Source organism: Lagopus leucura, unplaced genomic scaffold, assembly GCF_019238085.1.
Source record: "Lagopus leucura isolate 7727_CA_CO unplaced genomic scaffold, USGS_WTPT01 Super-Scaffold_100004, whole genome shotgun sequence".
Classification (NCBI taxonomy): Eukaryota; Metazoa; Chordata; class Aves; order Galliformes; family Phasianidae; genus Lagopus; species Lagopus leucura.
Window position 1 is genome coordinate 65,039,258 of NW_024962264.1, and position 10,267 is coordinate 65,049,524.

Below are 10,267 nucleotides of genomic sequence, written 5' to 3' on the forward strand. Positions count from 1 at the left end.
AGTCCTGTCGATTCACACTGGGTCTTGTGCACAGGACAGGAGATTTACCCCAGAGTGAGTGGGGTACCCTGCAGAGAGCATCTCCTGGCCAAGGGTATGGGGTTAAATGGCTTAGCAGGTTGGACACCAACCCAAACTGTTAGAATCATAGAATCATTTGAGTTGAAAGGGACCACTAAAGATCATCTGGTCCAACTCCCCTGCAATGAACAGGGAAACCTACAGCTCCATCAGGTGCTCAGAACCCCTCCAGCCTGACCTCAAGTGTCTCCAGGGATGGGACATCCACCGTATCTCTAGACAACCTGTTCCAGAGCTTCTTTACCCTTATTGTGAAAAGCTTATTTTCTTACATCCAATCTAAATCTCCCCTCTTTTATCGTAGAATCACAGAGTCATTCAAGTTGAAAAAGACCTCTAAAAGCATCTAGTCCAACCATCAGCTCATCCCCAGCATTCCCATTAACCATGCTCTTAAGTGCCATGTTTCTTCAATGTCTTGAACACCTCAGGGGACAGCGACTCCACCACTTCCCTAGGCAACTTATTCCAATACCTGACCACTCTTTCTGAGAAGAATTTTTTCCTGACATCCAATCTATAGTTTCCCAGCCCACTGACCAGTTAGGGTGGGCTGTGGTAATGGGCCAAGGTCACCATCACACAACCCCTGAACTCAACAGAGTGAATAATACTTGTGGGTTTTTTTAGGAAATTATGATACATCCTGGTCTCTGGCTATTCATTCTCCATATTCAGAGAACACATCTTCCTGAATTTTAACCAGTTATCCCAGTCCCTCTTGGAGCAGAAGGGTCAGTGATGGGCTATAGCTCATGGTTTAAGGACTTGGGAGAAGCCCATGACTGTTGCTCTGATGCATTAAGCAGCTGAAGCAGGAGATGAGGAGCAATATCCTCATCATCCTAGCACCTTCCCTAACAGGAGATGGGAGGCTCCATCAAGCCTGAAATATTTCCTGCCCAAATGGAAACCACCCCCAATATCCACTTGTTCTTGAGATCTGCAGCCAGTGTGATACTCAGCAAGGGATCCTTGCACATACATTTGCAGTAGACTGTGCATTTTAAAATAAAGATGTAACTTCAAATATTCATTCAAAGACTAGAATTTGCTCTCATTCATGCTGCTGGTTGCAGGAAACCTCGTGGCATGGTGTGCGAGGGTCAGGCTGGCTGCAGGCATCGAGCCCAGCAGTTAATGAAGGGGTAAGGGAGGGCTCTGCACACTGAGTGTGTGATTTGGTTTAGTGTTTAACCCATAAAATTCCTTTAAAGAGCACTTTCCTTCAACTGCCTCCCTTTTCTCTCCCTAGCTCCTAACCTGAGAGTAAACACGGTGGGAAGACAGGGAAATTACTCAAACACTAAAACATGGTGAAAATGGTGCAGGAAGAGGGGATGAGGATTTGTGACCCCTGGTCAAGTTCTACAGACTCATTTAGCACTTGCAGGCTTGCATTTATTGGACCCAAAACCCACCCAAAAGCAACTCCTGGTATTCCAGAGGTCATTCCTCACGTGTCCCAACCTCAGTTCCCCATTCATCCTTGCCTTCTCCTGCCATACACTGCATTGGCAGAGGGGTGAGATAATCAGCTATTGCTTTATTCCCTCCCATCCCTGTTTCCCTCACAGGCATCTGTATTTCTGAGCACGTCTGTAGCATTTGCTAATAAAAGCAGCTCTAGTAACGACATGCTTACTCCCCAAGACAAAATTGCCGGGCCTGCCGTTATCTAACAAACTCATTTTGGCACAGCCTCTTGTGCAGGAGCCATTTCTGCCCATTCATGGGATTATCAGCCATCTCTGCAGCCAGCCCCAACCCTCTCTCATTCCTAGTTAATTGGTGTGAAATTGGAGCAAGTTCTCAGGTGATAATGTGTTTGCATTTACTGCTTCACTGAACCACCCTCGCCACTCAATCCCAGCTTCATTAAAGCCTCAATCGGAGCTTTTGCTCCTGGCTGTGAGCTTCAAACCCTATTTCCTGCACGGCAGACACACAGCCTAACACATGTCAGGCGGACAGCTTGAGCAGTAACAAGAGGGATCCGGCTCGGGCAGTGCTCTGGGAAAATCACCTCCGCATGGAAGCGATGCTTGGAGTCCTCACGATGGCGTTCTGTAGGGCTGCTGGCTGACTCTCGCTCTTGGCAAGGCATATTTTGTGCCCTATAATTATCTTTGATTAATGAATTAATTTTATTTTTTTTAATTTTTTTTTTTTCTTCAGCACTTTGAAGATAAAAAGCATTCGCCCGAGTTCTGTGATTAGTATTTAAAGACTCCAACAAAATATTTGTAGGCAGAAAAACCTAACCAAGGAATGCTTATGTTTGGGCATTCAATGGGGCCTGTTCACAGGGACGGATTCCACAGTTATTATTAGCAATAAGGTTATCTTTGGCATCATCTTTTTATGCACAACACTCTATTGGATTCCACCCTCCCATTTTGTGTGAGCCCTGGGGCAGAAGGCATACAAATTAGAGCGGGTTCAAGCCTTACAAGTGTTTTTCACGTAACCAGGGTTGAAGTTTGGTGAGATCTGTGGCAGTTATATTTAGGATCATTTGGAAGCGTTTTGGTGCATGTTGGGTGCCATGGGATGCTCAAAGACCAGGGGAGAATCGTGATGTCCAGAGGAGTTTTGGCTTTGCCAGAAAGTGACAAGTGACAGAATGTGAGAAAACAGCCTCAAGTTGTAACAGCGGAAGTTTAGGGCGGATATTAGGAAGGACTTCTTAAATTAAACAGGTGGACAGGCATTGGAACAGACTGCCCAGGAGAGTGGTGGGGTCCCCATCCCTAGAAGTATTTAAGATGTGTGGACGTGGCACTAAGGGACGCAGTTAGTGATGACATTCAGTAGGTCAGATTGATGGTTGGACTTGGAGATCTTGAAGGTCATTTCCAACCTAGATGATTCCATGACTAAACAAAAACATTGCCATGCACTGGGGATTTATGTGATATCCAATGGGTGTCAAATCAGGCACAGGAAAGAATGATCCTATGCAGGATGTGGCTCCAAGCATCTCCTTGTAGTGTGATTGCACAGGTCTGGACATGGCTCTGGGCTTGGACAAGTCTGGACACAACACATTGAGAAGCCTGGCAGCATGTTTTGGAGATCTAGTGCTCAGCTAGGAAAAGAAGCTCTGTGCCAGGTTGGATGTGCCCAAAGGGTCCCACCTGTCCCCAGAATTGGGCTGGGGGGGATGACTTGATTCAGACATGAGAGCAGAGAGCAGCTGCTGCTTGATTTAATTGCCTTTCTAGTTCTTGGGGATCTGCTTAAAGCTGAAGGTAGGAGTTGAGGTTTTGGTGGTGTTGGTTTTGTGTTATTATTATTATTTTTTTAATGTATAGTGGGTGTGATTTTCAAGCAAACTCTTCTCTGATGCATCTCCATCATCAAGAGCTCCATGATGCCCGCAAAAGCCTCGCTTTGAAGCCCTCCCCGTTCATCTCCCCAGAGCCATCCACTGAGCACTGGGGGTGGGAGGAAGCAAAGCCAGATTAGGTAACATGACTTCCCTGCAGCACCCTATTCTTCTTGGTCACCCCAAAGCCCTCCCTGAAAATCTTAGCACCCTGCCTGGGTGCTGGCAGAGCTGAAACGTATCAAGGTGCATTAAAGGATGGCCAACGATCCCCTGTAGCCTGGTTTTTAGAGAAAGTATTTTGTAGTTGGTTTTTCTCTTTGTGACTAAACATGGTTATTAGGCACTGAGTGCATCATTAAACCTGTTATTAAAAGTAAACAGGTTAATCAGAATAGACTGGTGCGCAGCAAGCCCGTCCACGGTGCTGGACCCTCTGGAAAAGTCATTATCATTTGTATTTAAAGTGAACATAGTTAAGAACATATTGGACTAATTCAGGGCCTTAGAGTTATGAAAATGACTACCATTAAAAATAAATATGTTAGGCAGAATGTGTTGCATAATTAGAATGATTACAGTGTTTACTCTGATTGTCTTTTATGCTGGCCTCTCACTTAGGAGGTTATTTGTATGTATATACAAAATATAAGTTATACATACATACTTGGTAATGTTTCTAACTGTATGTATTTGGTTATCTGCCGTGTTAAAATACCTCTGTAGGAGAAACTTGACTTCCTTGTTGCAGGATGAGACAGAGCCCTGGCAGGATGAAGCCTTGGACAAAACCTAGAAGAGAAAAATAAATCTTGGCTACCTGCAAGTTCTGTGGCTGTGCTCCAGTGTCCATTGAGTGGGAACCTTTCATTGACTTTGCCGTGCTGGGTCAAACCTCAGGAATGTGCCTCCTGCTTTGATGGTTTCACTACTGGTAGGTCAGCTCGGAAAATCAGAAAATCAGGAGCTTTGCTTTGCACAGTCAGTTCCCAAGCTGAGATCCGCCATGCTTTGTTGACTCTCATGTTGACTTGCTCTCAACCTGTTCTCTGTGGCTCACACGTCCCCAGGTGGGGGGTGGGACCATCTCCCCAACATGGGGCTTCCTCAAACTGGGATCCTGGGCTTTTCCTGCTGCTGGGACAGGAGGATTGGATGGTTTCTCCCAGTGGTTTTGGACCAATTTTTGGTGGAGTGTTTTTTTGCATTGCCAGAATCTGAGGCCTGTGATGTCTTCTGTCATGGTCCTTGCATAGGAAGGTGACCCCAGTGCTGGACCAAGCATGTGGGGCTGGTGTCTCATATAATGTAACAGAATACAGTATAATAAAATACTTACTATATATAATACACGTAATGTGTAGAATAAAGAAGACCAAAACAGGAAATTGAACTTAATTTCATTTCTGAGCTCACTTAGGAGACATCGTGCTGAGTGCTGTCACCTCCTGCATATTTGCATGAGAACTGAAGCTTTCATGATGTCAAGAAGGACCACTAAGAGATATCTGAGCCCTTATCACCCAGGCTAAGGTACTTTCTCCCATAATTCCTCTGAGTGCCCCAGTAACTCCATCAGCCGTCAGCAACAGAGGAAGCAGACCACAGATCAGGGTTGAAGAACTATATCAAGAAATCGAATGGTATAGGGGATAACCCTTGAAGGGCAGCCTGTTGCAAGGGTTTAGCTCTGTTTGTTCATTACAGTGAAGAGGGTAAGGATCAATTAAATTCAGCATTGGGCAGTGTGTTCACCTCCAGCCCTTCTCCCAGGGGTGCTTGGGGTCTGTCCCTGGTGCTGTGGCCACTCCAACTGCAGTCTGCAGCCAAGGGGGTTACCCTGGATGTCTGTGGGGGTCTCAGGCTGCCAGTGCATACCAACCTAGCATGTGGGTCACTTACATGACCACCACTTCTACTCCATGGATGTTTCTCAAGCTGAAATAACGCCGAATGTTCTTTGGCACAAGGGAGATAAGGATCCACCCATTGCTTTCTAGGAATAAGGTTATAAATGTCAGTAGATGGCACTATTTCTTCTGCGATAAATGCAGGTGTTTCCCACCAGGAATCTGAACTGTGAGCTGGATCTGGCAGGAGAAGCACTGGGACCTCGGGATCTGTCTGGTTCAACCCTGTGCTCAAGCAGGACCACCCAGAGTAGAATGCCCTGCACCACGTTGAGGAGAAGGACCAGGCTGGAGGCAGTCTGCTTCCCAGGAGCCCCCACAGCCCTGGGAAGAGCTTTGTGGTGGGATCTGGGGTGGGTCAACCAATGCCAGGAGCCAGTCAGAGGGTCTCTGGGATTTTCTGCAGAGACCTGTCCTCCTGAAGGCTGCTTTCATGTTGGGTTTGTTGCCCAATGGGGAGTGAACAATCCCCAGCCCAAACCTCAGGCACTGATGCCAAACCACGACACTGCTTGCTTTCTATCAGTTCTTTTTTTAGGATTGAAATTTGGTGTTTATTGCTAATTCTACAGGTGGAAATGGAGGAGGGAACAGCTTCTGTGCCTCTGCCTGCTCCTCTTCACCTGCACCCAGCTTCACGTTGACGTCTCTATGATTATCACCCCCAGATGTTCTTGGCTGCAGAGATACCTCCATCCATGGGTTTTATTTGGAGATGACCCAAGCTGTGGCTCACCACCCTTACAGACTCTATGGGCAGCTAATATCAGTTGCAAACTCATTGCCCAGCCCCGTCCAGCCCTTGGGGAAGGTCAGGACCCTGGGGTCACTCCTTCCTGCCCCATGGTCGCTGGCCATACCTATTACATGCCAATGGCTGGCTGGGGGTCACCCTCCTCCTTATTGAAACAAACTGCATCCCTGAGAGGTGCTACCAAGCGCAACTGAATATTTAAATAATGAAACGAAACCCTGCTGGTGGGAGTACAGCTGCTATTACACTTATTATTTAATTGTGGCGGTGTTTCAGAGCCCTAGGCATGCACCTGGACCCCTCGTGTTAGGTGCTGTACAAACAGGACGGAGGAGAAGACTTTGGCGTTTAAAGGCACTGAGTCATTCCTTCGCCCTCTCATCTGAAACCTCAGCTTTGTCTAAAACCTTTCAGATTTTGTTTAATGGGTGCAGCTAATGGTGAGGTAATCAGGGAGCCTTTCGACACAAACGGAGCCATCAGTGGGCTGGATGCCTTTTGATCTCACTGCAGAGCAAAGGCACTGTGAGGAGAAGCCGCGTGATGGGGTGATGGGGTACCAGGAGATGCTGAGCTCCCACCACACACCACGAGTAGGTGGCTTAGCCCAGCTCCAGGATGCTTCTCCCATGCCAAGATCCCTGTGCTGGGTCCAATCCATAGAAGAGATGGGAAGCATCACTTTTATGTCCTCCTTGTCCTAGTGCTACATCCCACTGCATGAGCACATGCCCACTGCCACTCAGGTGCCACCCAAGAGGAGATGAAGGCCACACACGGTTACCATTTCTCTCAGTGGTTGTCTGTGCAAGCATTGCTGCTGGACGGACTCTGATTTCACCCCACTGTCCATGAACACTCAAACTAAATGGTGGGTGCAAGCCATTGTCTCTGGGATATTCTGTTCCCATCTGGCCTGCTCCATCTCTTTGTTTCCCAGAAGAAAACTGCGGAAAGAGATCTCCATCAGAACAGTGTCGAACAGAGGCCCTGGGGTGGGCTGGCTGATGTCTGTTGTTAGCCATGGGCTGTCCCTCCTGTGGCCATGCAAGCCACAAAACCAGGCCAAGGCAGAAGTCCTCTTGGCTTCTCCTCTCCAGAGGATGACTTCACCCCAAGCCCTTTGTCAACATCTGTGAGCTGGGCTGATAGCTCTACAATGTCAGAGGCCCCAAAGTGAACACATGAAGTTATAATTGTAGGTACATTCTTTTGCACTGATATTTTGCTTGGCAAGCCAGCACAAGCCCCATGAGCAGGACTCCTTTCCCTTCCTGCTGGTGTGAGCTGGGGCTACATCAAGAGATCAGTACTGAGAAACAGGCTTGGTGTGAGCAAACACCATCAATCTCCATGCTCATGGTAAGGCTTTAACAAGCCCTGAAAGAGTGTGTTTAGAGGTGCTGCACAACAAGCAGCAGAGTTAAGAGACGCTCCCCTCCTTTTCAGTTTTGGCCAACTCATGGAACAGGAGCAAGGGATTGATGGAGATAGATTGGTCCTGCTGTCAGTTTGGAACACCATTCCTTTTAGGAGGTATAATACGAAGAATAACAGGTATCACAGTTGATTTACAGCATAAATGATCATTTGGATAAACACCAATTTTATTATAAGGAAATTAAATGGGTAACAGGGTAATCCAACTGATTCAAGAAAATATGCACTGGCATAATTCAGTGGGCATGGTGGGGATGGCTGATGGTTGGACTAGATGATCTTAGAGGTCTTTTCCAACCTTAATGATTTTGAGATAATCTCTCCTCTCCTCTCCTCTCCTCTCCTCTCCTCTCCTCTCCTCCTCTTCTTCCATGCTTATGGATAAAGCTCTAGTTGAGCCCAGATGCATCCTATTCAGCAACAAGGTTACTGTGGTGCTTTGCATTAAACATAATGACTGAGACAGAGAGATGCCAGACAAAATAATGAGGTAGTTCTGAAAAGGGACATATCTCTTGGGCTTTAGGTTAGGGTGAGGAACTTAGACTCAACACCCACCTTGTTCTGGGAGATGTCATTCACCACTGTTGTCCCTTCTGCCCTGAGCTGTTACCAGCACAGGCAGGGATGTCCCTATGATGATCATCTTTTTTTTCACTCCTCAAACTCATTTTATGGGTCTTTCACCCTGGTTCCACCTGGGCCTCAGTTATCTTTGTTTCTAATGCAGAGATGAAAATCTTTATCTCACCCAGCTTCAATCACCAACAGTGGGAACGATATGTCTAAATGCAGGCATGTAAAAGGCATAGGGGTCTTGAAGCGGGGTGTTCCTCAGGACTCTTCTGTCTCCTGCTGTAGGCTGTAGAAATGCCACAAATAGTTTCTAGGAGGTAGGTCATGGAGGAGCATCCTCCCACCAGGCTGCTGGGAGGCTCATAAGCACAGGCCCACTGTGAGGCAGGGCAGGCCAGGACCTGGTGTCTGCTTCATGCCCTGTATCCCCTGCCTGTCCCCTGTGCCCTACCAACACATCCAGGGGCTCCCTGAACTTGGTGGGAGGGATCAGATTGGGGTCCAGTATGTCCAGCAAAGAATGCTTAGGGACCAGCGCACGGCTGTGGGAGAAGGCCTTTTGCATCTCTTGCCTCTCTCTCTGGATCCAAACAGGTGATGCTTGGGGAGTTCCTGGGAGCTGCAGTCGCTGTCTGCTTCCATGCTGGTGTGGTCAGGGTGGTGGTATCTGCAGGTGGGGCCTGCCAGGCCAACAGCAATTTGCTTGGGTTCGCGATGACTCTGCTGCGTAAGACTGAACTCTTCCTTGGTTTTCATTGACATCAGTGGGCTTTGGGCCAGCTTTTAGTACTGGGACTAAAAAGAGACCTTCAGAACTTCCCAGCAAGAGATAACCATCCCAACACGAAGAGCTGTGGGTGGTGAGATGTTCCTCCTGCCCTCAGCTGGCGCTCCCAGGCTCGGCAAGCCCAGCAGAGCTGGAGGTGAGGTGCCGTGTGAGTGTCCCAGTGCCCATGGTGCTCCACTCTGCTGCCCTTTATCTGCAGATCGCTCTATGCTAACAAGGCACACGTACAATGTTTGTATGTGCATGTGAGAGATACAGTGCTGACTCCTGGCCAAGAGAGAAAAATCATTAGTTACAGGCTCTGCAGGACTGAACTTGATGAGGAACTTGGGGCTTTGCCCCGACAGCGCTCAGCGCTGGTGCATTATTCAGTTTGTGGCTATGTTGATTTGCAGATCTAATCGCTCCAACAACACATACAGAAAATTAATTTGGATGCAGGCCTGGTTTCTAGAGAAAGTTGGACCTAAAGGCGGGAGGTTGGTCGTGTGGCTGAGGCAAAGACCCAGGCTGGGGAGTATCTTGTTCCCAGCTAGTGAGCCTCATGGAAGAGACGGGATGAGAATGGAGCGGCAAGGAGCCGCTGAGGTTAATGAGACTCAAGCATGTGATAAATGGGACTTCATCCCTGTTGTGTCTTCCTGAACTGATGCCCTAATCTGTCAGTCCTGGCTGTATTGTTACCTTTTGTGTTGGTGAGGGAGGGAGGTGGGTGAAGAGAGGTTGCTCACCTCTCCCCGCCCAAGGGGAGGCCCCCAAGGATCATCAATTCAAAGGACTGGATGGTGTAACTCCTTGCTAAAATGACATCTGGAAGGAAAAAAAAAAAAAAAGAGAACTCAACCACTATTCTTGGAATGCTGGAGCCTTCATCCCTTTACCTCCTCCTCCTCTCACTGAAGCAGCTTCTTGTATTGGAAATCAGCCTCTTGCCCCATTGGATTGGGCAGAAGGGTCTCATTGGCTTGGGGAGGAGGACACATGGCTTTGGGATGCCCCCAGCACTGCGGGATGCTCTCTGCCCTCAGTCTGCATGAGCCTTCGCTAGGAGGGCTGGTGCCCACCTTATGCACCCTGCTCATCTTAAATTACCTGGAGAGCACTCTCCCTCCTTTTGATCGTGGACTCCTTACCGTTTCCTTTGGCCCTGGGCATGCTGAATGGCTCCCTTTTAAAACGGGATTTAAGAGGGCATTAGGGACTAATTAGGTCTAATCAACAGCAGTGGCTCTTTTAGACCTGGTGCCTCCAGTTGACATCAAAGGGCGGAGGGGATGGGATGAAGCCGGAGGAAACGTTATCAGCAGCAGGAAAGACTTAAACTCTGCCAAATCCCTCCCTGGCAGGGGCTTAGTGTCCCTAATCCTTCCATGCCCAGGAGGCAGGGA